The sequence below is a fragment of the Ambystoma mexicanum genome, chromosome 3q, assembly GCF_040938575.1.
Source record: "Ambystoma mexicanum isolate Mex_15411 chromosome 3q, UKY_AmexF1_1, whole genome shotgun sequence".
Taxonomy (NCBI): Eukaryota; Metazoa; Chordata; class Amphibia; order Caudata; family Ambystomatidae; genus Ambystoma; species Ambystoma mexicanum.
Genome location: NC_090926.1, coordinates 1,307,179,362 through 1,307,206,678, shown reverse-complemented (window position 1 = coordinate 1,307,206,678; position 27,317 = coordinate 1,307,179,362). Strand labels below are relative to the sequence as shown.

The 27,317-nt window shown below is 55.5% G+C and overlaps 1 protein-coding gene and 1 long non-coding RNA gene across 3 annotated transcripts in view; one reads left to right on the top strand and one right to left on the bottom strand.

Annotated features, from left to right (window-relative positions):
* LOC138447923 (uncharacterized) overlaps nt 1-3,121 on the bottom strand; it is a 30,821-nt gene extending 27,700 nt beyond the window's left edge. For both annotated transcript variants that reach the window (XR_011259972.1, XR_011259973.1), the window contains exon 1: nt 32-3,121. This is a non-coding gene — a long non-coding RNA (uncharacterized lncRNA). The remainder of the gene's footprint in view (nt 1-31) is intronic.
* Nucleotides 3,122-3,926: 805 nt separating this feature from the next.
* The window catches only part of LOC138447922 (zinc finger protein 436-like), a 61,162-nt gene continuing 37,771 nt past the window's right edge, over nt 3,927-27,317 (top strand). The window contains exon 1 of the mRNA XM_069604449.1: nt 3,927-3,949. The gene's annotated coding sequence lies outside the window, so the exon portion shown is untranslated. The remainder of the gene's footprint in view (nt 3,950-27,317) is intronic.

Here is a 27,317-nt window from a genome sequence, read left to right as displayed (position 1 = left end):
CTACAGTTGTTTTTAAAAAAGGCATCCTTACCGTCGGCAAGTCCTACTGTAGATGTCAAGATTTTTATGGTGCCACGGCTGCTAGGGAGTTTGCTGTCCTAGATGGGATGATAGAGCCAACTTGGGTTCCTGCAATAGAAAAAAGTACCACAAGAAAATATTATAGACCTACCAGGTTGACCGAACCAATATTTGCGCACTACACTCTGCCAGTCGGAGTACATTCTCCCCCACACACACAAAGGGGACCTAAGGAGCAGAGTCCTACCAGGAAATCTCCAATGTTCCCTATAGGATAGGCCAGTCCACCCCAGCTGGCAGAGAGCAGTCCGAGCACATACCTGAAAATGTGAATCCTGCTCAGTCACAGACACACAAAATGATAGAGTGAGAGAAAGAGCATCAGCTTGTTATATGTTACCCTTTCTATTCCCTGCCTAGAATAGTTGGGAAGTCCAGCCTGCTGGCATTCCAATCATTCAACTACATATCTTACATAAGACACAGTAGTGCTTAACTCACCGAGCTAACTTTCGGAAACATCGGGATATAGCCATTTTGCTTTTACTGCAGTTTGGTGACAGTGCTGAAGTAGCAGCAGACTCTGCCGTGGCAGCCGTGCCAGACACAGGGGCCCCTAGCATCTCTGCAGCATATGGTGCCCATGCAGGCGAAGGCCTGGCACCCAAATAAGGACGTTATACATGAATTCCACTTTAAATCACTTCTATGGCAGGGGTGCACCCAAAGTACTGTTGGTAATGCAGTGATTTTTAGTACATCAAGGGATGCTCTATAGTAGATGGCTACAGGGGTAGCTCTGTTGCTGAGATGTTATATATGCAAAACGTGTTAAATTGCATGGCTTTTCACAATTCCTTACAGAAAAGAAAGTGCTATAAAAAGTGTTTGGCCAGAGGATGTGTTGAGTTAGGCAATGGGTTGCTTATATTCAGGGCAGGGGGGGGGGGTATTTCTGCCTTGCCCCTGTGGTGAAAATCAAAAGTTGGTACCCATGAACCACAGTTTCATTTCTTAATAACTGCTGTCAGCACAACTCTGTCCTATACAGACAGACAGCGGAAGAAATGTGTGGTGGGGGCCGTGGAAGGACAAGAAAGACATTTTGTGGTAAAGACAGAATCTGGCCGGTATAGTTCAATGCACTGCCTGGCGGGACTGAGCGGTAAAGTTAGGCACATCTCCCGGAAATGTTCAATTCAGAACCCTTCACCTCGTAAAGGCAGTAAAGTTACAGAAATCCTGGGAAGGGAACTTCATGCCATCGCGGCCGCTGCGCTTCATCCAGAGCCCAGGGCTGCCGCCACACTTGTCCCCCGCTCCGGTGGCAGCCCATATATCACCTCTGGCACAGGAGGGCTAAGCAGCCCCAGAGGCATCCGAACCATATTAGCCTACATTTGAAAATCAAAAACCCTGAGATGTATGCCCCGCCCATAGCCACAAAAGACTCCCCCCAATTGCACATGGCTCTGCCCACACACCCCACCCACATGTCAAAAAAGGTAATCTCATTTGTTGTAGCTGGTATTAGAAACACATTTACCGCAAACACATTTTGCAGTTTGCACTTTACAGTGGAATGCAATAAATGTGAATGTCCGAGAACATGTAATATCAAACAAACTAACCTGAAGGTCTACTTGCACCCTATTACCAGGCTATTTGAATCTGCTTCTTTCCTCTTGCAATGTAATGTTCCTGGTGCTTGTATATTATTGTGTATATTATTATTACCTTATATCCTCTCAAGAATACCTGTACCTGTAAAACTTTGCCTCTGGACCTAGATCCTGCCTTGTATATATTTGCCTACTGTAACTTGTCTGATGTCCCTGCACTGTCTTACTTACCATGTACCTGTAACTAAGTTGAGCATATTCCTGTCTTTTGCGCCCTGATGCCCCAGGGTCTGGCGCGCTCTACAAATAATAAACTAAACTAAATCAAATAAGACAGGCATGCCATGATCACACAAACACACTACACAGAAAACATTTTGTATTTGTATTTATTGATTTATAAAGCACCTTACACCAAAGCGCTGAAATATTACATGTATTGAGCCAAGCACAAGCACACACTAATAAATGGGTTGCTGCTGTTTAACATGATTTCACAGATCATCATAGCTCAGTGGGTTAATGTTCCCACCACAGTTCGTCAACAACTGAGTTCAGGAAAAGGATTGCCAAATGAGAGCTCCAGTGGGTCACACGCGCAGCAGTAGCACTGGGGACATGAAGCAAAAGCATGCTGCCCAGTGTGAGGCAATGGCCATAATTTAGCTCGACATACATTCAACAAACTTCCTTTGTATTGAAGGGTGACTAAGATGTGAGGCGATCTGCCAAAAAAGAATGAAAGCTGAAGCAAAACAAATGTATTGAAAGGTATTTGGAAAATAATGAATAGTATGTATTCAGTATGGAGTTGGGATGTTGTAAATGAATTTACGTATTCAGTTTTCGCTAGGTTTTCATTACCTGCATGTATATGTTTTAGAATGGTAATTTACCTGCTCAAATTAATGTGTAATTTGCCCGTTTCAGCAACAATATTGACCTCAAAGAAGGTTAAAACTGTTTTTGGAATTAGAGTATTCAAAACAATTGCGACCACAGAATGCATTTCAAGTATCACCAATTTTGAATAATGTTGTTCTCAATCAGGTTTAACTTAAAATGTTACACTGTCACATCAGCTTATTTATTTAGGGGATCCTGGGTTCCTTCCAAGCTCCTGGCTGTGGCTCAGAAGGATGTTGACGCCCCGATGGTCAAATAGACTCGAGTGCAGGACTGCAGCCCAGATGTCAGGCAGGCTGGCCCCAGGAGCGGGCGGCAACTTTCTCTGCTCTGCTGCGGTCGGTCCCCGCAAATGAATTCACTGGAGGCGGGACCCGGTAACGGCGGCGAAAACCCAGAGAAAAGCAGAAAAACCCAGGGTCTCCGGGGTAAACGCAGAGGTTAGCCTGTGCAACAGCGCAGAAGAAGAAGTAGGCCTGATGCCTGTGGCTGGGGTAAACATGGCATGGACATGGGGCTTCATTTCCAGCGGGCTGAGTTCATTGAGTGAACGCTGTGTTGCAAAAAACATCTGCCCGCCCTCCTGTTTGGGGGCATCTGCCCTGAAATGCCCTCCTGTTTGGGGGCGTCTGCCCTGAAACGCCCTCCTGTTTGGGGGCGTCTGCCCTGAAACGCCCTCCTGTTTGGGGGCGTCTGCCCTGAAACGCCCTCCTGTTTGGGGGCATCTGCCCTGAAATGCCCTCCTGTTTGGGGGCGTCTGCCCTGAAACGCCCTCCTGTTTGGGGGCGTCTGCCCTGAAACGCCCTCCTGTTTGGGGCATCCGCCCTGAAACGCCCTCCTGTTTGGGGGCATCTGCCCTGAAACGCCCTCCTGTTTGGGGGCGTCTGCCCTGAAACGACCTCCTGTTTGGGGGCATCTGCCCTGAAATGCCCTCCTGTTTGGGGGCGTCTGCCCTGAAACGCCCTCCTGTTTGGGGGCAGTGGGATACTACATACCAGCCAAAAAGACACACAAAGACATACCTGATGTTACTGCAACCAGAATCGAAATAGGAAAAACAAACCCATCGGCATATAAATATACCTGGCGCTTCGAAACACGTCCGAAATGTATTAGCGCTTTATAAATACAAAATAAATAAATACATATCTGCACGTGCCAGATCCTCCTTCCTTCATGATGCTCTTCCCTGAGCACGTAGGAAAACGTGCATACGTCATGACGTCTTAAAGGCACTTCAGAAAGTGTCGGCAAACTTCTAAACAAGCACACAATGCTGTCGGGTCTCATAGGGACTTTAGATGCCCGTTTCTATTGATAAAATGACAGAACGTGAGGCCTCCCTTTACCGGAAGCGCCTCCCTGACCCGGAAGCGCCTTCCAGTTTCCGGCAGCGGCGGGTAAGTGCGCGCCCGCTCCTGCAATGAGCTGTATATGCGTGGCTCTTCGCCGCCATTAGCTCGGCTCGTGCCCGCCCCTGTGGCATTATGTGGCTCCGGGGGGGCCCTGCCCTTCTGCCACCTCTGAAAACGCAGGTGACGTCACAAGCTGCAGCTGACGGCCATTCCCTGCGCTGCCCTCATCACAGGGTGCCAGTCCCTGATGCAGGGCAGCAGCCAGTAGACCCAGAGGCAGCCAGTAGAAAGAGAGGCAGCCAGTAGACCCAGAGGCAGCCTGTACATCCTGTAGACCCAGAGGCAGCTGTAGACCCAGAGGCAGCCAGTAGAAAGAGAGGCAGCCAGTAGAAAGAGAGGCAGCCAGTAGACCCAGAGGCAGCCTGTAGACCCAGAGGCAGCCTGTACATCCTGTAGACCCAGAGACAGCCAGTAGACCCAGAGGCAGCCAGTAGACCCAGAGGCAGCCAGTAGAAACAGAGGCAGCTGTAGACCCAGAGGCAGCCAGTAGACCCAGAGGCAGCCAGTAGAAACAGAGGCAGCTGTAGACCCAGAGGCAGCCAGTAGACCCAGAGGCAGCCAGTAGAAACAGAGGCAGCTGTAGACCCAGAGGCAGCCAGTAGACCCAGAGGCAGCCAGTAGAAACAGAGGCAGCTGTAGACCCAGAAGAAGCCAGTAGACCCAGAGACAGCCAGTAGAAACAGAGGCAGCTGTAGACCCAGAGGCAGCCAGTAGACCCAGAGGCAGCCAGTAGAAACAGAGGCAGCTGTAGACCCAGAGGCAGCCAGTAGAAACAGAGGCAGCTGTAGACCCAGAGGCAGCCAGTAGACCCAGAGGCAGCCAGTAGAAACAGAGGCAGCTGTAGACCCAGAGGCAGCCAGTAGACCCAGAGGCAGCCAGTAGACCCAGAGGCAGCCAGTAGACCCAGAGACAGCTGTAGACCCAGAGGCAGCCAGTAGAAACAGAGGCAGCTGTAGACCCAGAGGCAGCCAGTAGACCCAGAGACAGCTGTAGACCCAGAGGCAGCCAGTAGAAACAGAGGCAGCCTGTACATCCTGTAGACCCAGAGACAGCCAGTAGACCCAGAGACAGCTGTAGACCCAGAGGCAGCCAGTAGACCCAGAGGCAGCCAGTAGAAACAGAGGCAGCTGTAGACCCAGAGGCAGCCAGTAGACCCAGAGACAGCTGTAGACCCAGAGGCAGCCAGTAGAAACAGAGGCAGCCTGTACATCCTGTAGACCCAGAGACAGCCAGTAGACCCAGAGACAGCTGTAGACCCAGAGGCAGCCAGTAGACCCAGAGACAGCTGTAGACCCAGAGGCAGCCAGTAGAAACAGAGGCAGCCTGTACATCCTGTAGACCCAGAGACAGCTGTAGACCCAGAGGCAGCCAGTAGAAACAGAGGCAGCCTGTACATCCTGTAGACCCAGAGACAGCCAGTAGACCCAGAGACAGCTGTAGACCCAGAGGCAGCCAGTAGACCCAGAGACAGCTGTAGACCCAGAGGCAGCCAGTAGAAACAGAGGCAGCCTGTAGACCCAGACAGAGGCAGCCTGTAGACCCAGAGGCAGCCTGTAGACCCAGAGGCAGCCTGTAGACCCAGAGACAGCCTGTAGACCCAGAGGCAGCCAGTAGACCCAGAGGCAGCCAGTAGAAACAGAGGCAGCCTGTACATCCTGTAGACCCAGAGACAGCTGTAGACCCAGAGGCAGCCAGTAGAAACAGAGGCAGCCTGTAGACCCAGACAGAGGCAGCCAGTAGACCCAGAGGCAGCCAGTAGACCCAGAGGCAGCCTGTAGACCCAGAGGCAGCCTGTAGACCCAGAGACAGCCAGTAGACCCAGAGGCAGCCAGTAGAAAGAGAGGCAGCCAGTAGACCCAGAGGCAGCTGTAGACCCAGAGGCAGCCAGTAGACCCAGAGACAGCCAGTAGAAACAGAGGCAGCCAGTAGACCCAGAGGCAGCCAGTAGACCCAGAGGCAGCCAGTAGAAACAGAGGCAGCCAGTAGAAACAGAGGCAGCCAGTAGACCCAGAGGCAGCCAGTAGGCCCAGAGGCAGCCAGTAGAAAGAGAGGCAGCCAGTAGACACAGAGGCAGCCAGTAGAAACAGAGGCAGCCAGTAGAAACAGAGACAGCCAGTAGAAACAGAGGCAGCCTGTAGACCCAGAGGCAGCCAGTAGAAACAGAGGCAGCCAGTAGAAACAGAGGCAGCCAGTAGAAACAGAGGCAGCCAGTAGAAACAGAGGCAGCCAGTAGAAAGAGAGGCAGCCTGTAGACCCAGAGGCAGCCTGTAGAAACAGAGGCAGCCTGTAGACCCAGAGACAGCCAGTAGAAACAGAGGCAGCCAGTAGAAACAGAGACAGCCTGTAGACCCAGAGGCAGCCAGTAGAAACAGAGGCAGCCAGTAGAAACAGAGGCAGCCTGTAGACCCAGAGGCAGCCAGTAGACCCAGAGGCAGCCAGTAGAAAGAGAGGCAGCCAGTAGACACAGAGGCAGCCAGTTGGAACAGAGACAACCAGTAGAAACAGAGGCAGCCTGTAGACCCAGAGGCAACCAGTAGAAACAGAGGCAGCCTGTACATCCTGTAGACCCAGAGACAGCCAGTAGACCCAGAGACAGCTGTAGACCCAGAGGCAGCCAGTAGACCCAGAGGCAGCCAGTAGAAACAGAGGCAGCTGTAGACCCAGAGGCAGCCAGTAGACCCAGAGACAGCTGTAGACCCAGAGGCAGCCAGTAGAAACAGAGGCAGCCTGTACATCCTGTAGACCCAGAGACAGCCAGTAGACCCAGAGACAGCTGTAGACCCAGAGGCAGCCAGTAGACCCAGAGACAGCTGTAGACCCAGAGGCAGCCAGTAGAAACAGAGGCAGCCTGTACATCCTGTAGACCCAGAGACAGCTGTAGACCCAGAGGCAGCCAGTAGAAACAGAGGCAGCCTGTACATCCTGTAGACCCAGAGACAGCCAGTAGACCCAGAGACAGCTGTAGACCCAGAGGCAGCCAGTAGACCCAGAGACAGCTGTAGACCCAGAGGCAGCCAGTAGAAACAGAGGCAGCCTGTAGACCCAGACAGCGGCAGCCAGTAGAAACAGAGGCAGCCAGTAGACACAGAGGCAGCCTGTAGACCCAGAGGCAGCCTGTAGACCCAGAGACAGCCAGTAGAAACAGAGGCAGCCAGTAGACCCAGAGGCAGCCAGTAGACCCAGAGGCAGCCAGTAGAAACAGAGGCAGCCTGTACATCCTGTAGACCCAGAGACAGCCAGTAGACCCAGAGACAGCTGTAGACCCAGAGGCAGCCAATAGAAACAGAGGCAGCCAGTAGAAACAGAGGCAGCCTGTAGACCCAGAGGCAGCCTGTAGACCCAGAGGCAGCCTGTAGACCCAGAGACAGCCAGTAGAAACAGAGGCAGCCAGTAGACCCAGAGGCAGCCAGTAGAAAGAGAGGCAGCCAGTAGACCCAGAGGCAGCTGTAGACCCAGAGGCAGCCAGTAGACCCAGAGACAGCCAGTAGAAACAGAGGCAGCCAGTAGACCCAGAGGCAGCCAGTAGAAACAGAGGCAGCCTGTAGACCCAGAGGCAGCCAGTAGACCCAGAGGCAGCCAGTAGAAAGAGAGGCAGCCAGTAGACACAGAGGCAGCCAGTAGAAACAGAGACAGCCAGTAGAAACAGAGGCAGCCTGTAGACCCAGAGGCAGCCAGTAGAAACAGAGGCAGCCAGTAGAAACAGAGGCAGCCAGTAGAAACAGAGGCAGCCTGTAGACCCAGAGGCAGCCAGTAGAAAGAGAGGCAGCCTGTAGACCCAGAGGCAGCCTGTAGACCCAGAGACAGCCAGTAGAAACAGAGGCAGCCAGTAGAAACAGAGGCAGCCAGTAGAAACAGAGGCAGCCTGTAGACCCAGAGGCAGCCAGTAGAAACAGAGGCAGCCAGTAGAAACAGAGGCAGCCAGTAGACCCAGAGGCAGCCAGTAGAAAGAGAGGCAGCCAGTAGACACAGAGGCAGCCAGTTGGAACAGAGACAGCCAGTAGAAACAGAGGCAGCCTGTAGACCCAGAGGCAGCCAGTAGAAACATAGGCAGCCAGTAGAAACAGAGGCAGCCAGTAGAAACAGAGGCAGCCTGTAGACCCAGAGGCAGCCAGTAGACCCAGAGACAGCCAGTAGAAACAGGCAGCCTGTAGACCCAGAGGCAGCCAGTAGACCCAGAGACAGCCTGTAGACCCAGACAGAGGCAGTCAGTAGAAACAGAGGCAGCCTGTAGACCCAGAGACAGCCAGTAGAAACAGGCAGTCAGTAGAAACAGAGGCAGCCTGTAGACCCAGAGGCAGCCAGTAGACCCAGAGACAGCCTGTAGACCCAGACAGAGGCAGCCTGTAGACCCAGAGGCAGCCTGTAGAAACAGAGGCAGCCTGTAGACCCAGACAGAGGCAGCCTGTAGACCCAGAGGCAGCCTGTAGACCCAGAGGCAGCCTGTAGACCCAGAGGCAGCCAGTAGAAACAGAGGCAGCCAGTAGACCCAGAGGCAGCCAGTAGAAAGAGAGGCAGCCAGTAGACACAGAGGCAGCCAGTAGACACAGAGGCAGCCAGTTGGAACAGAGACAGCCAGTAGAAACAGAGGCAGCCTGTAGACCCAGAGGCAGCCAGTAGAAACATAGGCAGCCAGTAGAAACAGAGGCAGCCAGTAGAAACAGAGGCAGCCAGTAGAAACAGAGGCAGCCAGTAGACCCAGAGACAGCCAGTAGAAACAGAGGCAGCCTGTAGACCCAGAGGCAGCCAGTAGACCCAGAGACAGCCTGTAGACCCAGAGGCAGCCAGTAGACCCAGAGGCAGCCAGTAGAAACAGAGGCAGCTGTAGACCCAGAGGCAGCCAGTAGAAACAGAGGCAGCTGTAGACCCAGAGGCAGCCAGTAGACCCAGAGGCAGCCAGTAGAAACAGAGGCAGCTGTAGACCCAGAGGCAGCCAGTAGAAACAGAGGCAGCTGTAGACCCAGAGGCAGCCAGTAGAAAGAGAGGCAGCCAGTAGACCCAGAGGCAGCCTGTAGACCCAGAGGCAGCCTGTACATCCTGTAGACCCAGAGACAGCCAGTAGACCCAGAGGCAGCCAGTAGAAACAGAGGCAGCTGTAGACCCAGAGGCAGCCAGTAGACCCAGAGGCAGCCAGTAGAAACAGAGGCAGCTGTAGACCCAGAGGCAGCCAGTAGAAACAGAGGCAGCTGTAGACCCAGAGGCAGCCAGTAGACCCAGAGGCAGCCAGTAGAAACAGAGGCAGCTGTAGACCCAGAGGCAGCCAGTAGACCCAGAGGCAGCCAGTAGAAACAGGCAGCTGTAGACCCAGAGGCAGCCAGTAGACCCAGAGGCAGCCAGTAGAAACAGAGGCAGCTGTAGACCCAGAGGCAGCCAGTAGACCCAGAGGCAGCCAGTAGAAACAGAGGCAGCTGTAGACCCAGAGGCAGCCAGTAGACCCAGAGGCAGCCAGTAGAAACAGAGGCAGCTGTAGACCCAGAGGCAGCCAGTAGACCCAGAGGCAGCCAGTAGAAACAGAGGCAGCTGTAGACCCAGAAGAAGCCAGTAGACCCAGAGACAGCCAGTAGAAACAGAGGCAACTGTAGACCCAGAGGCAGCCAGTAGACCCAGAGGCAGCCAGTAGAAACAGAGGCAGCTGTAGACCCAGAGGCAGCCAGTAGAAACAGAGGCAGCTGTAGACCCAGAGGCAGCCAGTAGACCCAGAGGCAGCCAGTAGAAACAGAGGCAGCTGTAGACCCAGAGGCAGCCAGTAGACCCAGAGGCAGCCAGTAGACCCAGAGGCAGCCAGTAGACCCAGAGGCAGCCAGTAGACCCAGAGACAGCTGTAGACCCAGAGGCAGCCAGTAGAAACAGAGGCAGCTGTAGACCCAGAGGCAGCCAGTAGACCCAGAGACAGCTGTAGACCCAGAGGCAGCCAGTAGAAACAGAGGCAGCCTGTACATCCTGTAGACCCAGAGACGGCCAGTAGACCCAGAGACAGCTGTAGACCCAGAGGCAGCCAGTAGACCCAGAGGCAGCCAGTAGAAACAGAGGCAGCTGTAGACCCAGAGGCAGCCAGTAGACCCAGAGACAGCTGTAGACCCAGAGGCAGCCAGTAGAAACAGAGGCAGCCTGTACATCCTGTAGACCCAGAGACAGCCAGTAGACCCAGAGACAGCTGTAGACCCAGAGGCAGCCAGTAGACCCAGAGACAGCTGTAGACCCAGAGGCAGCCAGTAGAAACAGAGGCAGCCTGTACATCCTGTAGACCCAGAGACAGCTGTAGACCCAGAGGCAGCCAGTAGAAACAGAGGCAGCCTGTACATCCTGTAGACCCAGAGGCAGCCTGTAGACCCAGAGGCAGCCTGTAGACCCAGAGGCAGCCTGTAGACCCAGAGGCAGCCTGTAGACCCAGAGGCAGCCAGTAGACCCAGAGGCAGCCAGTAGAAACAGAGGCAGCCTGTACATCCTGTAGACCCAGAGACAGCTGTAGACCCAGAGGCAGCCAGTAGAAACAGAGGCAGCCTGTAGACCCAGACAGAGGCAGCCAGTAGACCCAGAGGCAGCCAGTAGACCCAGAGGCAGCCTGTAGACCCAGAGACAGCCAGTAGACCCAGAGGCAGCCAGTAGACCCAGAGGCAGCTGTAGACCCAGAGGCAGCCAGTAGACCCAGAGACAGCCAGTAGAAACAGAGGCAGCCAGTAGACCCAGAGGCAGCCAGTAGACCCAGAGGCAGCCAGTAGAAACAGAGGCAGCCAGTAGAAACAGAGGCAGCCAGTAGACCCAGAGGCAGCCAGTAGACCCAGAGGCAGCCAGTAGAAAGAGAGGCAGCCAGTAGACACAGAGGCAGCCAGTAGACACAGAGGCAGCCAGTAGAAACAGAGGCAGCCAGTAGAAACAGAGACAGCCAGTAGAAACAGAGGCAGCCTGTAGACCCAGAGGCAGCCAGTAGAAACAGAGGCAGCCAGTAGAAACAGAGGCAGCCAGTAGAAACAGAGGCAGCCTGTAGACCCAGAGGCAGCCAGTAGAAAGAGAGGCAGCCTGTAGACCCAGAGGCAGCCTGTAGAAACAGAGGCAGCCAGTAGAAACAGAGGCAGCCAGTAGAAACAGAGACAGCCTGTAGACCCAGAGGCAGCCAGTAGAAACAGAGGCAGCCAGTAGAAACAGAGGCAGCCTGTAGACCCAGAGGCAGCCAGTAGACCCAGAGGCAGCCAGTAGAAAGAGAGGCAGCCAGTAGACACAGAGGCAGCCAGTTGGAACAGAGACAGCCAGTAGAAACAGAGGCAGCCTGTAGACCCAGAGGCAGCCAGTAGAAACAGAGGCAGCCTGTACATCCTGTAGACCCAGAGACAGCCAGTAGACCCAGAGACAGCTGTAGACCCAGAGGCAGCCAGTAGACCCAGAGGCAGCCAGTAGAAACAGAGGCAGCTGTAGACCCAGAGGCAGCCAGTAGACCCAGAGACAGCTGTAGACCCAGAGGCAGCCAGTAGAAACAGAGGCAGCCTGTACATCCTGTAGACCCAGAGACAGCCAGTAGACCCAGAGACAGCTGTAGACCCAGAGGCAGCCAGTAGACCCAGAGACAGCTGTAGACCCAGAGGCAGCCAGTAGAAACAGAGGCAGCCTGTACATCCTGTAGACCCAGAGACAGCTGTAGACCCAGAGGCAGCCAGTACATCCTGTAGACCCAGAGACAGCCAGTAGACCCAGAGACAGCTGTAGACCCAGAGGCAGCCAGTAGACCCAGAGACAGCTGTAGACCCAGAGGCAGCCAGTAGAAACAGAGGCAGCCTGTAGACCCAGACAGCGGCAGCCAGTAGAAACAGAGGCAGCCAGTAGACCCAGAGGCAGCCTGTAGACCCAGAGGCAGCCTGTAGACCCAGAGACAGCCAGTAGAAACAGAGGCAGCCAGTAGACCCAGAGGCAGCCAGTAGACCCAGAGGCAGCCAGTAGAAACAGAGGCAGCCTGTACATCCTGTAGACCCAGAGACAGCCAGTAGACCCAGAGACAGCTGTAGACCCAGAGGCAGCCAATAGAAACAGAGGCAGCCTGTAGACCCAGACAGAGGCAGCCAGTAGAAACAGAGGCAGCCTGTAGACCCAGAGGCAGCCTGTAGACCCAGAGGCAGCCTGTAGACCCAGAGACAGCCAGTAGAAACAGAGGCAGCCAGTAGACCCAGAGGCAGCCAGTAGAAAGAGAGGCAGCCAGTAGACCCAGAGGCAGCTGTAGACCCAGAGGCAGCCAGTAGACCCAGAGACAGCCAGTAGAAACAGAGGCAGCCAGTAGACCCAGAGGCAGCCAGTAGAAACAGAGGCAGCCTGTAGACCCAGAGGCAGCCAGTAGACCCAGAGGCAGCCAGTAGACCAAGAGGCAGCCAGTAGAAAGAGAGGCAGCCAGTAGACACAGAGGCAGCCAGTAGAAACAGAGACAGCCAGTAGAAACAGAGGCAGCCTGTAGACCCAGAGGCAGCCAGTAGAAACAGAGGCAGCCAGTAGAAACAGAGGCAGCCAGTAGAAACAGAGGCAGCCTGTAGACCCAGAGGCAGCCAGTAGAAAGAGAGGCAGCCTGTAGACCCAGAGGCAGCCTGTAGACCCAGAGACAGCCAGTAGAAACAGAGGCAGCCAGTAGAAACAGAGGCAGCCTGTAGACCCAGAGGCAGCCAGTAGAAACAGAGGCAGCCAGTAGAAACAGAGGCAGCCAGTAGACCCAGAGGCAGCCAGTAGAAAGAGAGGCAGCCAGTAGACACAGAGGCAGCCAGTTGGAACAGAGACAGCCAGTAGAAACAGAGGCAGCCTGTAGACCCAGAGGCAGCCAGTAGAAACATAGGCAGCCAGTAGAAACAGAGGCAGCCAGTAGAAACAGAGGCAGCCTGTAGACCCAGAGGCAGCCAGTAGACCCAGAGACAGCCAGTAGAAACAGGCAGCCTGTAGACCCAGAGGCAGCCAGTAGACCCAGAGACAGCCTGTAGACCCAGACAGAGGCAGTCAGTAGAAACAGAGGCAGCCTGTAGACCCAGAGACAGCCAGTAGAAACAGGCAGTCAGTAGAAACAGAGGCAGCCTGTAGACCCAGAGGCAGCCAGTAGACCCAGAGGCAGCCAGTAGACCCAGACAGAGGCAGCCTGTAGACCCAGAGGCAGCCTGTAGAAACAGAGGCAGCCTGTAGACCCAGACAGAGGCAGCCTGTAGACCCAGAGGCAGCCTGTAGACCCAGAGGCAGCCTGTAGACCCAGAGGCAGCCAGTAGAAACAGAGGCAGCCAGTAGACCCAGAGGCAGCCAGTAGAAAGAGAGGCAGCCAGTAGACCCAGAGGCAGCCTGTAGACCCAGAGGCAGCCAGTAGAAACAGGCAGCCAGTAGACCCAGAGGCAGCCAGTAGAAACAGAGGCAGCCTGTAGACACAGAGGCAGCCAGTAGAAACAGAGGCAGCCAGTAGACCCAGAGACAGCCAGTAGAAACAGAGGCAGCCTGTAGACCCAGAGGCAGCCAGTAGACCCAGAGACAGCCTGTAGACCCAGACAGAGGCAGTCAGTAGAAACAGAGGCAGCCTGTAGACCCAGAGACAGCCAGTAGAAACAGAGGCAGCCAGTAGAAACAGGCAGTCAGTAGAAACAGAGGCAGCCTGTAGACCCAGAGACAGCCAGTAGAAACAGAGGCAGCCAGTAGAAACAGAGACAGCCTGTAGACCCAGAGGCAGCCAGTAGACCCAGAGGCAGCCAGTAGAAAGAGAGGCAGCCAGTAGACACAGAGGCAGCCAGTAGAAACAGAGACAGTCAGTAGAAACAGAGGCAGCCTGTAGACCCAGAGGCAGCCAGTAGAAACAGAGGCAGCCAGTAGAAACAGAGGCAGCCTGTAGACCCAGAGGCAGCCTGTAGACCCAGAGGCAGCCAGTAGAAAGAGAGGCAGCCTGTAGACCCAGAGGCAGCCTGTAGAAACAGAGGCAGCCTGTAGACCCAGAGGCAGCCAGTAGAAACAGAGGCAGCCTGTAGACCCAGAGGCAGCCAGTAGAAACAGAGGCAGCCAGTAGACCCAGAGGCAGCCAGTAGAAAGAGAGGCAGCCAGTAGACACAGAGGCAGCCAGTTGGAACAGAGACAGCCAGTAGAAACAGAGGCAGCCTGTAGACCCAGAGGCAGCCAGTAGAAACAGAGGCAGCCAGTAGAAACAGAGGCAGCCAGTAGAAACAGAGGCAGCCTGTAGACCCAGAGGCAGCCAGTAGAAACAGAGGCAGCCAGTAGACCCAGAGACAGCCAGTAGAAACAGAGGCAGCCAGTAGAAACAGGCAGTCAGTAGAAACAGAGGCAGCCTGTAGACCCAGAGACAGCCAGTAGAAACAGAGGCAGCCAGTAGAAACAGAGACAGCCTGTAGACCCAGAGGCAGCCAGTAGACCCAGAGACAGCCTGTAGACCCAGACAGAGGCAGCCTGTAGACCCAGAGGCAGCCTGTAGAAACAGAGGCAGCCTGTAGACCCAGAGACAGCCAGTAGAAACAGAGGCAGCCAGTAGAAACAGAGACAGCCTGTAGACCCAGAGGCAGCCAGTAGACCCAGAGACAGCCTGTAGACCCAGACAGAGGCAGCCTGTAGACCCAGAGGCAGCCTGTAGAAACAGAGGCAGCCTGTAGACCCAGAGAAAGCCAGTAGAAACAGAGGCAGCCAGTAGAAACAGAGACAGCCTGCAGACCCAGAGACAGCCAGTAGAAACAGAGGCAGCCAGTAGAAACAGAGGCAGCCAGTAGAAACAGAGGCAGCCTGTAGACCCAGAGGCAGCCTGTAGACCCAGAGGCAGCCAGTAGAAACAGAGGCAGCCAGTAGAAACAGAGGCAGCCAGTAGACACAGAGGCAGCCAGTTGGAACAGAGACAGCCAGTAGAAACAGAGGCAGCCTGTAGACCCAGAGGCAGCCAGTAGAAACAGAGGCAGCCAGTAGAAACAGAGGCAGCCTGTAGACCCAGAGGCAGCCAGTAGACCCAGAGACAGCCTGTAGACCCAGACAGAGGCAGTCAGTAGAAACAGAGGCAGCCTGTAGACCCAGAGACAGCCAGTAGAAACAGGCAGCCAGTAGAAACAGGCAGTCAGTAGAAACAGAGGCAGCCTGTAGACCCAGAGGCAGCCAGTAGACCCAGAGACAGCCTGTAGACCCAGACAGAGGCAGCCTGTAGACCCAGAGGCAGCCTGTAGAAACAGAGGCAGCCTGTAGACCCAGAGAAAGCCAGTAGAAACAGAGGCAGCCAGTAGAAACAGAGACAGCCTGTAGACCCAGAGACAGCCAGTAGAAACAGAGGCAGCCAGTAGAAACAGAGACAGCCAGTAGAAACAGAGGCAGCCTGTAGACCCAGAGACAGCCAGTAGAAACAGAGGCAGCCAGTAGAAACAGGCAGTCAGTAGAAACAGAGGCAGCCTGTAGACCCAGAGACAGCCAGTAGAAACAGAGGCAGCCAGTAGAAACAGAGACAGCCTGTAGACCCAGAGGCAGCCAGTAGACCCAGAGACAGCCTGTAGACCCAGACAGAGGCAGCCTGTAGACCCAGAGGCAGCCTGTAGAAACAGAGGCAGCCTGTAGACCCAGAGAAAGCCAGTAGAAACAGAGGCAGCCAGTAGAAACAGAGACAGCCTGTAGACCCAGAGGCAGCCAGTAGAAACAGAGGCAGCCTATAGACCCAGAGGCAGCCTGTACATCCTGTAGACCCAGAGACAGCCAGTAGAAACAGGCAGCCTGTAGACCCAGAGACAGCCTGTAGACCCAGAGACAGCCTGTAGACCCAGGGGCAGCCAGTAGAAACAGAGGCAGCCAGTAGAAACAGAGGCAGTCTATAGACCCAGAGGCAGCCTGTACATCCTGTAGACCCAGAGACAGCCAGTAGAAACAGAGGCAGCCAGTAGAAACAGAGGAAGCCTATAGACCCAGAGGCAGCCTGTACATCCTGTAGACCCAGAGACAGCCAGTAGAAACAGAGGCAGCCAGTATAAACAGAGACAGCCTGTAGACCCAGAGGCAGCCAGTAGAAACAGAGGCAGCCAGTAGAAACAGAGGCACCCTGTACATCCTGTAGACCCAGAGACAGCCTGTAGACCCAGGGGCAGCCAGTAGAAACAGAGGCAGTCTATAGACCCAGAGGCAGCCTGTACATCCTGTAGACCCAGAGACAGCCAGTAGAAACAGAGGCAGCCAGTAGAAACAGAGGCAGCCTATAGACCCAGAGGCAGCCTGTACATCCTGTAGACCCAGAGACAGCCAGTAGACCCAGAGGCAGCCTGTAGACCCAGAGGCAGCCTGTAGACCCAGAGGCAGCCAGTAGAAACAGAGGCAGCCTGTACATCCTGTAGACCCAGAGACAGCCAGTAGACCCAGAGACAGCCTGTACACCCAGAGGCAGCCAGTAGAAACAGAGGCAGCCAGTAGAAACAGAGGCAGCCTATAGACCCAGAGACAGCCAGTAGAAACAGAAACAGCCTGTAGACCCAGAGGCAGCCAGTAGAAACAGAGGCAGCCAGTAGAAACAGAGGCAGCCTGTAGACCCAAAGGCAGCCTGTACATCCTGTAGACCCAGAGACAGCCAGTAGACCCAGAGACAGCCAGTAGACCCAGAGACAGCCAGTAGACCCAGAGACAGCCTGTAGACCCAGAGGCAGCCTGTACATCCTGTAGACCCAGAGACAGCCAGTAGACCCAGAGACAGCCAGTAAACCCAGAGACAGCCTGTACACCCAGAGACAGCCAGTAGACCCAGAGACAGCCAGTAGACCCAGAGACAGCCAGTAGACCCAGCGACAGTCTGTAGACCAAGAGACAGCATTTAGACCCAGAGAAAACCTGCAGACCAAGAGACAACCAGTAGACCCAGAGGCAGCCTGTACACACTGAGACAGCCTGTAGAGACAACCAGTAGACCCAGAGGCAGCCTGTAGACCCAGAGGCAGCCTGTAGACCCAGAGGCAGCCAGTAGAAACAGAGGCAGCCAGTAGAAACAGAGGCAGCCAGTAGACCCAGAGGCAGCCTGTAGACCCAGAGGCAGCCAGTAGACCCAGAGGCAGCCAGTAGAAAGAGAGGCAGCCAGTAGACACAGAGGCAGCCAGTTGGAACAGAGACAACCAGTAGAAACAGAGGCAGCCTGTAGACCCAGAGGCAACCAGTAGAAACAGAGGCAGCCTGTACATCCTGTAGACCCAGAGACAGCCAGTAGACCCAGAGACAGCTGTAGACCCAGAGGCAGCCAGTAGACCCAGAGGCAGCCAGTAGAAACAGAGGCAGCTGTAGACCCAGAGGCAGCCAGTAGACCCAGAGACAGCTGTAGACCCAGAGGCAGCCAGTAGAAACAGAGGCAGCCTGTACATCCTGTAGACCCAGAGACAGCCAGTAGACCCAGAGACAGCTGTAGACCCAGAGGCAGCCAGTAGACCCAGAGACAGCTGTAGACCCAGAGGCAGCCAGTAGAAACAGAGGCAGCCTGTACATCCTGTAGACCCAGAGACAGCTGTAGACCCAGAGGCAGCCAGTAGAAACAGAGGCAGCCTGTACATCCTGTAGACCCAGAGACAGCCAGTAGACCCAGAGACAGCTGTAGACCCAGAGGCAGCCAGTAGACCCAGAGACAGCTGTAGACCCAGAGGCAGCCAGTAGAAACAGAGGCAGCCTGTAGACCCAGACAGCGGCAGCCAGTAGAAACAGAGGCAGCCAGTAGACACAGAGGCAGCCTGTAGACCCAGAGGCAGCCTGTAGACCCAGAGACAGCCAGTAGAAACAGAGGCAGCCAGTAGACCCAGAGGCAGCCAGTAGACCCAGAGGCAGCCAGTAGAAACAGAGGCAGCCTGTACATCCTGTAGACCCAGAGACAGCCAGTAGACCCAGAGACAGCTGTAGACCCAGAGGCAGCCAATAGAAACAGAGGCAGCCAGTAGAAACAGAGGCAGCCTGTAGACCCAGAGGCAGCCTGTAGACCCAGAGGCAGCCTGTAGACCCAGAGACAGCCAGTAGAAACAGAGGCAGCCAGTAGACCCAGAGGCAGCCAGTAGAAAGAGAGGCAGCCAGTAGACCCAGAGGCAGCTGTAGACCCAGAGGCAGCCAGTAGACCCAGAGACAGCCAGTAGAAACAGAGGCAGCCAGTAGACCCAGAGGCAGCCAGTAGAAACAGAGGCAGCCTGTAGACCCAGAGGCAGCCAGTAGACCCAGAGGCAGCCAGTAGAAAGAGAGGCAGCCAGTAGACACAGAGGCAGCCAGTAGAAACAGAGACAGCCAGTAGAAACAGAGGCAGCCTGTAGACCCAGAGGCAGCCAGTAGAAACAGAGGCAGCCAGTAGAAACAGAGGCAGCCAGTAGAAACAGAGGCAGCCTGTAGACCCAGAGGCAGCCAGTAGAAAGAGAGGCAGCCTGTAGACCCAGAGGCAGCCTGTAGACCCAGAGACAGCCAGTAGAAACAGAGGCAGCCAGTAGAAACAGAGGCAGCCAGTAGAAACAGAGGCAGCCTGTAGACCCAGAGGCAGCCAGTAGAAACAGAGGCAGCCAGTAGAAACAGAGGCAGCCAGTAGACCCAGAGGCAGCCAGTAGAAAGAGAGGCAGCCAGTAGACACAGAGGCAGCCAGTTGGAACAGAGACAGCCAGTAGAAACAGAGGCAGCCTGTAGACCCAGAGGCAGCCAGTAGAAACATAGGCAGCCAGTAGAAACAGAGGCAGCCAGTAGAAACAGAGGCAGCCTGTAGACCCAGAGGCAGCCAGTAGACCCAGAGACAGCCAGTAGAAACAGGCAGCCTGTAGACCCAGAGGCAGCCAGTAGACCCAGAGACAGCCTGTAGACCCAGACAGAGGCAGTCAGTAGAAACAGAGGCAGCCTGTAGACCCAGAGACAGCCAGTAGAAACAGGCAGTCAGTAGAAACAGAGGCAGCCTGTAGACCCAGAGGCAGCCAGTAGACCCAGAGACAGCCTGTAGACCCAGACAGAGGCAGCCTGTAGACCCAGAGGCAGCCTGTAGAAACAGAGGCAGCCTGTAGACCCAGACAGAGGCAGCCTGTAGACCCAGAGGCAGCCTGTAGACCCAGAGGCAGCCTGTAGACCCAGAGGCAGCCAGTAGAAACAGAGGCAGCCAGTAGACCCAGAGGCAGCCAGTAGAAAGAGAGGCAGCCAGTAGACACAGAGGCAGCCAGTAGACACAGAGGCAGCCAGTTGGAACAGAGACAGCCAGTAGAAACAGAGGCAGCCTGTAGACCCAGAGGCAGCCAGTAGAAACATAGGCAGCCAGTAGAAACAGAGGCAGCCAGTAGAAACAGAGGCAGCCAGTAGAAACAGAGGCAGCCAGTAGACCCAGAGACAGCCAGTAGAAACAGAGGCAGCCTGTAGACCCAGAGGCAGCCAGTAGACCCAGAGACAGCCTGTAGACCCAGAGGCAGCCAGTAGACCCAGAGGCAGCCAGTAGAAACAGAGGCAGCTGTAGACCCAGAGGCAGCCAGTAGAAACAGAGGCAGCTGTAGACCCAGAGGCAGCCAGTAGACCCAGAGGCAGCCAGTAGAAACAGAGGCAGCTGTAGACCCAGAGGCAGCCAGTAGAAACAGAGGCAGCTGTAGACCCAGAGGCAGCCAGTAGAAAGAGAGGCAGCCAGTAGACCCAGAGGCAGCCTGTAGACCCAGAGGCAGCCTGTACATCCTGTAGACCCAGAGACAGCCAGTAGACCCAGAGGCAGCCAGTAGAAACAGAGGCAGCTGTAGACCCAGAGGCAGCCAGTAGACCCAGAGGCAGCCAGTAGAAACAGAGGCAGCTGTAGACCCAGAGGCAGCCAGTAGAAACAGAGGCAGCTGTAGACCCAGAGGCAGCCAGTAGACCCAGAGGCAGCCAGTAGAAACAGAGGCAGCTGTAGACCCAGAGGCAGCCAGTAGACCCAGAGGCAGCCAGTAGAAACAGGCAGCTGTAGACCCAGAGGCAGCCAGTAGACCCAGAGGCAGCCAGTAGAAACAGAGGCAGCTGTAGACCCAGAGGCAGCCAGTAGACCCAGAGGCAGCCAGTAGAAACAGAGGCAGCTGTAGACCCAGAGGCAGCCAGTAGACCCAGAGGCAGCCAGTAGAAACAGAGGCAGCTGTAGACCCAGAGGCAGCCAGTAGACCCAGAGGCAGCCAGTAGAAACAGAGGCAGCTGTAGACCCAGAAGAAGCCAGTAGACCCAGAGACAGCCAGTAGAAACAGAGGCAACTGTAGACCCAGAGGCAGCCAGTAGACCCAGAGGCAGCCAGTAGAAACAGAGGCAGCTGTAGACCCAGAGGCAGCCAGTAGAAACAGAGGCAGCTGTAGACCCAGAGGCAGCCAGTAGACCCAGAGGCAGCCAGTAGAAACAGAGGCAGCTGTAGACCCAGAGGCAGCCAGTAGACCCAGAGGCAGCCAGTAGACCCAGAGGCAGCCAGTAGACCCAGAGGCAGCCAGTAGACCCAGAGACAGCTGTAGACCCAGAGGCAGCCAGTAGAAACAGAGGCAGCTGTAGACCCAGAGGCAGCCAGTAGACCCAGAGACAGCTGTAGACCCAGAGGCAGCCAGTAGAAACAGAGGCAGCCTGTACATCCTGTAGACCCAGAGACGGCCAGTAGACCCAGAGACAGCTGTAGACCCAGAGGCAGCCAGTAGACCCAGAGGCAGCCAGTAGAAACAGAGGCAGCTGTAGACCCAGAGGCAGCCAGTAGACCCAGAGACAGCTGTAGACCCAGAGGCAGCCAGTAGAAACAGAGGCAGCCTGTACATCCTGTAGACCCAGAGACAGCCAGTAGACCCAGAGACAGCTGTAGACCCAGAGGCAGCCAGTAGACCCAGAGACAGCTGTAGACCCAGAGGCAGCCAGTAGAAACAGAGGCAGCCTGTACATCCTGTAGACCCAGAGACAGCTGTAGACCCAGAGGCAGCCAGTAGAAACAGAGGCAGCCTGTACATCCTGTAGACCCAGAGGCAGCCTGTAGACCCAGAGGCAGCCTGTAGACCCAGAGGCAGCCTGTAGACCCAGAGGCAGCCTGTAGACCCAGAGGCAGCCAGTAGACCCAGAGGCAGCCAGTAGAAACAGAGGCAGCCTGTACATCCTGTAGACCCAGAGACAGCTGTAGACCCAGAGGCAGCCAGTAGAAACAGAGGCAGCCTGTAGACCCAGACAGAGGCAGCCAGTAGACCCAGAGGCAGCCAGTAGACCCAGAGGCAGCCTGTAGACCCAGAGACAGCCAGTAGACCCAGAGGCAGCCAGTAGACCCAGAGGCAGCTGTAGACCCAGAGGCAGCCAGTAGACCCAGAGACAGCCAGTAGAAACAGAGGCAGCCAGTAGACCCAGAGGCAGCCAGTAGACCCAGAGGCAGCCAGTAGAAACAGAGGCAGCCAGTAGAAACAGAGGCAGCCAGTAGACCCAGAGGCAGCCAGTAGACCCAGAGGCAGCCAGTAGAAAGAGAGGCAGCCAGTAGACACAGAGGCAGCCAGTAGACACAGAGGCAGCCAGTAGAAACAGAGGCAGCCAGTAGAAACAGAGACAGCCAGTAGAAACAGAGGCAGCCTGTAGACCCAGAGGCAGCCAGTAGAAACAGAGGCAGCCAGTAGAAACAGAGGCAGCCAGTAGAAACAGAGGCAGCCTGTAGACCCAGAGGCAGCCAGTAGAAAGAGAGGCAGCCTGTAGACCCAGAGGCAGCCTGTAGAAACAGAGGCAGCCAGTAGAAACAGAGGCAGCCAGTAGAAACAGAGACAGCCTGTAGACCCAGAGGCAGCCAGTAGAAACAGAGGCAGCCAGTAGAAACAGAGGCAGCCTGTAGACCCAGAGGCAGCCAGTAGACCCAGAGGCAGCCAGTAGAAAGAGAGGCAGCCAGTAGACACAGAGGCAGCCAGTTGGAACAGAGACAGCCAGTAGAAACAGAGGCAGCCTGTAGACCCAGAGGCAGCCAGTAGAAACAGAGGCAGCCTGTACATCCTGTAGACCCAGAGACAGCCAGTAGACCCAGAGACAGCTGTAGACCCAGAGGCAGCCAGTAGACCCAGAGGCAGCCAGTAGAAACAGAGGCAGCTGTAGACCCAGAGGCAGCCAGTAGACCCAGAGACAGCTGTAGACCCAGAGGCAGCCAGTAGAAACAGAGGCAGCCTGTACATCCTGTAGACCCAGAGACAGCCAGTAGACCCAGAGACAGCTGTAGACCCAGAGGCAGCCAGTAGACCCAGAGACAGCTGTAGACCCAGAGGCAGCCAGTAGAAACAGAGGCAGCCTGTACATCCTGTAGACCCAGAGACAGCTGTAGACCCAGAGGCAGCCAGTACATCCTGTAGACCCAGAGACAGCCAGTAGACCCAGAGACAGCTGTAGACCCAGAGGCAGCCAGTAGACCCAGAGACAGCTGTAGACCCAGAGGCAGCCAGTAGAAACAGAGGCAGCCTGTAGACCCAGACAGCGGCAGCCAGTAGAAACAGAGGCAGCCAGTAGACCCAGAGGCAGCCTGTAGACCCAGAGGCAGCCTGTAGACCCAGAGACAGCCAGTAGAAACAGAGGCAGCCAGTAGACCCAGAGGCAGCCAGTAGACCCAGAGGCAGCCAGTAGAAACAGAGGCAGCCTGTACATCCTGTAGACCCAGAGACAGCCAGTAGACCCAGAGACAGCTGTAGACCCAGAGGCAGCCAATAGAAACAGAGGCAGCCTGTAGACCCAGACAGAGGCAGCCAGTAGAAACAGAGGCAGCCTGTAGACCCAGAGGCAGCCTGTAGACCCAGAGGCAGCCTGTAGACCCAGAGACAGCCAGTAGAAACAGAGGCAGCCAGTAGACCCAGAGGCAGCCAGTAGAAAGAGAGGCAGCCAGTAGACCCAGAGGCAGCTGTAGACCCAGAGGCAGCCAGTAGACCCAGAGACAGCCAGTAGAAACAGAGGCAGCCAGTAGACCCAGAGGCAGCCAGTAGAAACAGAGGCAGCCTGTAGACCCAGAGGCAGCCAGTAGACCCAGAGGCAGCCAGTAGACCAAGAGGCAGCCAGTAGAAAGAGAGGCAGCCAGTAGACACAGAGGCAGCCAGTAGAAACAGAGACAGCCAGTAGAAACAGAGGCAGCCTGTAGACCCAGAGGCAGCCAGTAGAAACAGAGGCAGCCAGTAGAAACAGAGGCAGCCAGTAGAAACAGAGGCAGCCTGTAGACCCAGAGGCAGCCAGTAGAAAGAGAGGCAGCCTGTAGACCCAGAGGCAGCCTGTAGACCCAGAGACAGCCAGTAGAAACAGAGGCAGCCAGTAGAAACAGAGGCAGCCTGTAGACCCAGAGGCAGCCAGTAGAAACAGAGGCAGCCAGTAGAAACAGAGGCAGCCAGTAGACCCAGAGGCAGCCAGTAGAAAGAGAGGCAGCCAGTAGACACAGAGGCAGCCAGTTGGAACAGAGACAGCCAGTAGAAACAGAGGCAGCCTGTAGACCCAGAGGCAGCCAGTAGAAACATAGGCAGCCAGTAGAAACAGAGGCAGCCAGTAGAAACAGAGGCAGCCTGTAGACCCAGAGGCAGCCAGTAGACCCAGAGACAGCCAGTAGAAACAGGCAGCCTGTAGACCCAGAGGCAGCCAGTAGACCCAGAGACAGCCTGTAGACCCAGACAGAGGCAGTCAGTAGAAACAGAGGCAGCCTGTAGACCCAGAGACAGCCAGTAGAAACAGGCAGTCAGTAGAAACAGAGGCAGCCTGTAGACCCAGAGGCAGCCAGTAGACCCAGAGGCAGCCAGTAGACCCAGACAGAGGCAGCCTGTAGACCCAGAGGCAGCCTGTAGAAACAGAGGCAGCCTGTAGACCCAGACAGAGGCAGCCTGTAGACCCAGAGGCAGCCTGTAGACCCAGAGGCAGCCTGTAGACCCAGAGGCAGCCAGTAGAAACAGAGGCAGCCAGTAGACCCAGAGGCAGCCAGTAGAAAGAGAGGCAGCCAGTAGACCCAGAGGCAGCCTGTAGACCCAGAGGCAGCCAGTAGAAACAGGCAGCCAGTAGACCCAGAGGCAGCCAGTAGAAACAGAGGCAGCCTGTAGACACAGAGGCAGCCAGTAGAAACAGAGGCAGCCAGTAGACCCAGAGACAGCCAGTAGAAACAGAGGCAGCCTGTAGACCCAGAGGCAGCCAGTAGACCCAGAGACAGCCTGTAGACCCAGACAGAGGCAGTCAGTAGAAACAGAGGCAGCCTGTAGACCCAGAGACAGCCAGTAGAAACAGAGGCAGCCAGTAGAAACAGGCAGTCAGTAGAAACAGAGGCAGCCTGTAGACCCAGAGACAGCCAGTAGAAACAGAGGCAGCCAGTAGAAACAGAGACAGCCTGTAGACCCAGAGGCAGCCAGTAGACCCAGAGGCAGCCAGTAGAAAGAGAGGCAGCCAGTAGACACAGAGGCAGCCAGTAGAAACAGAGACAGTCAGTAGAAACAGAGGCAGCCTGTAGACCCAGAGGCAGCCAGTAGAAACAGAGGCAGCCAGTAGAAACAGAGGCAGCCTGTAGACCCAGAGGCAGCCTGTAGACCCAGAGGCAGCCAGTAGAAAGAGAGGCAGCCTGTAGACCCAGAGGCAGCCTGTAGAAACAGAGGCAGCCTGTAGACCCAGAGGCAGCCAGTAGAAACAGAGGCAGCCTGTAGACCCAGAGGCAGCCAGTAGAAACAGAGGCAGCCAGTAGACCCAGAGGCAGCCAGTAGAAAGAGAGGCAGCCAGTAGACACAGAGGCAGCCAGTTGGAACAGAGACAGCCAGTAGAAACAGAGGCAGCCTGTAGACCCAGAGGCAGCCAGTAGAAACAGAGGCAGCCAGTAGAAACAGAGGCAGCCAGTAGAAACAGAGGCAGCCTGTAGACCCAGAGGCAGCCAGTAGAAACAGAGGCAGCCAGTAGACCCAGAGACAGCCAGTAGAAACAGAGGCAGCCAGTAGAAACAGGCAGTCAGTAGAAACAGAGGCAGCCTGTAGACCCAGAGACAGCCAGTAGAAACAGAGGCAGCCAGTAGAAACAGAGACAGCCTGTAGACCCAGAGGCAGCCAGTAGACCCAGAGACAGCCTGTAGACCCAGACAGAGGCAGCCTGTAGACCCAGAGGCAGCCTGTAGAAACAGAGGCAGCCTGTAGACCCAGAGACAGCCAGTAGAAACAGAGGCAGCCAGTAGAAACAGAGACAGCCTGTAGACCCAGAGGCAGCCAGTAGACCCAGAGACAGCCTGTAGACCCAGACAGAGGCAGCCTGTAGACCCAGAGGCAGCCTGTAGAAACAGAGGCAGCCTGTAGACCCAGAGAAAGCCAGTAGAAACAGAGGCAGCCAGTAGAAACAGAGACAGCCTGCAGACCCAGAGACAGCCAGTAGAAACAGAGGCAGCCAGTAGAAACAGAGGCAGCCAGTAGAAACAGAGGCAGCCTGTAGACCCAGAGGCAGCCTGTAGACCCAGAGGCAGCCAGTAGAAACAGAGGCAGCCAGTAGAAACAGAGGCAGCCAGTAGACACAGAGGCAGCCAGTTGGAACAGAGACAGCCAGTAGAAACAGAGGCAGCCTGTAGACCCAGAGGCAGCCAGTAGAAACAGAGGCAGCCAGTAGAAACAGAGGCAGCCTGTAGACCCAGAGGCAGCCAGTAGACCCAGAGACAGCCTGTAGACCCAGACAGAGGCAGTCAGTAGAAACAGAGGCAGCCTGTAGACCCAGAGACAGCCAGTAGAAACAGGCAGCCAGTAGAAACAGGCAGTCAGTAGAAACAGAGGCAGCCTGTAGACCCAGAGGCAGCCAGTAGACCCAGAGACAGCCTGTAGACCCAGACAGAGGCAGCCTGTAGACCCAGAGGCAGCCTGTAGAAACAGAGGCAGCCTGTAGACCCAGAGAAAGCCAGTAGAAACAGAGGCAGCCAGTAGAAACAGAGACAGCCTGTAGACCCAGAGACAGCCAGTAGAAACAGAGGCAGCCAGTAGAAACAGAGACAGCCAGTAGAAACAGAGGCAGCCTGTAGACCCAGAGACAGCCAGTAGAAACAGAGGCAGCCAGTAGAAACAGGCAGTCAGTAGAAACAGAGGCAGCCTGTAGACCCAGAGACAGCCAGTAGAAACAGAGGCAGCCAGTAGAAACAGAGACAGCCTGTAGACCCAGAGGCAGCCAGTAGACCCAGAGACAGCCTGTAGACCCAGACAGAGGCAGCCTGTAGACCCAGAGGCAGCCTGTAGAAACAGAGGCAGCCTGTAGACCCAGAGAAAGCCAGTAGAAACAGAGGCAGCCAGTAGAAACAGAGACAGCCTGTAGACCCAGAGGCAGCCAGTAGAAACAGAGGCAGCCTATAGACCCAGAGGCAGCCTGTACATCCTGTAGACCCAGAGACAGCCAGTAGAAACAGGCAGCCTGTAGACCCAGAGACAGCCTGTAGACCCAGAGACAGCCTGTAGACCCAGGGGCAGCCAGTAGAAACAGAGGCAGCCAGTAGAAACAGAGGCAGTCTATAGACCCAGAGGCAGCCTGTACATCCTGTAGACCCAGAGACAGCCAGTAGAAACAGAGGCAGCCAGTAGAAACAGAGGAAGCCTATAGACCCAGAGGCAGCCTGTACATCCTGTAGACCCAGAGACAGCCAGTAGAAACAGAGGCAGCCAGTATAAACAGAGACAGCCTGTAGACCCAGAGGCAGCCAGTAGAAACAGAGGCAGCCAGTAGAAACAGAGGCACCCTGTACATCCTGTAGACCCAGAGACAGCCTGTAGACCCAGGGGCAGCCAGTAGAAACAGAGGCAGTCTATAGACCCAGAGGCAGCCTGTACATCCTGTAGACCCAGAGACAGCCAGTAGAAACAGAGGCAGCCAGTAGAAACAGAGGCAGCCTATAGACCCAGAGGCAGCCTGTACATCCTGTAGACCCAGAGACAGCCAGTAGACCCAGAGGCAGCCTGTAGACCCAGAGGCAGCCTGTAGACCCAGAGGCAGCCAGTAGAAACAGAGGCAGCCTGTACATCCTGTAGACCCAGAGACAGCCAGTAGACCCAGAGACAGCCTGTACACCCAGAGGCAGCCAGTAGAAACAGAGGCAGCCAGTAGAAACAGAGGCAGCCTATAGACCCAGAGACAGCCAGTAGAAACAGAAACAGCCTGTAGACCCAGAGGCAGCCAGTAGAAACAGAGGCAGCCAGTAGAAACAGAGGCAGCCTGTAGACCCAAAGGCAGCCTGTACATCCTGTAGACCCAGAGACAGCCAGTAGACCCAGAGACAGCCAGTAGACCCAGAGACAGCCAGTAGACCCAGAGACAGCCTGTAGACCCAGAGGCAGCCTGTACATCCTGTAGACCCAGAGACAGCCAGTAGACCCAGAGACAGCCAGTAAACCCAGAGACAGCCTGTACACCCAGAGACAGCCAGTAGACCCAGAGACAGCCAGTAGACCCAGAGACAGCCAGTAGACCCAGCGACAGTCTGTAGACCAAGAGACAGCATTTAGACCCAGAGAAAACCTGCAGA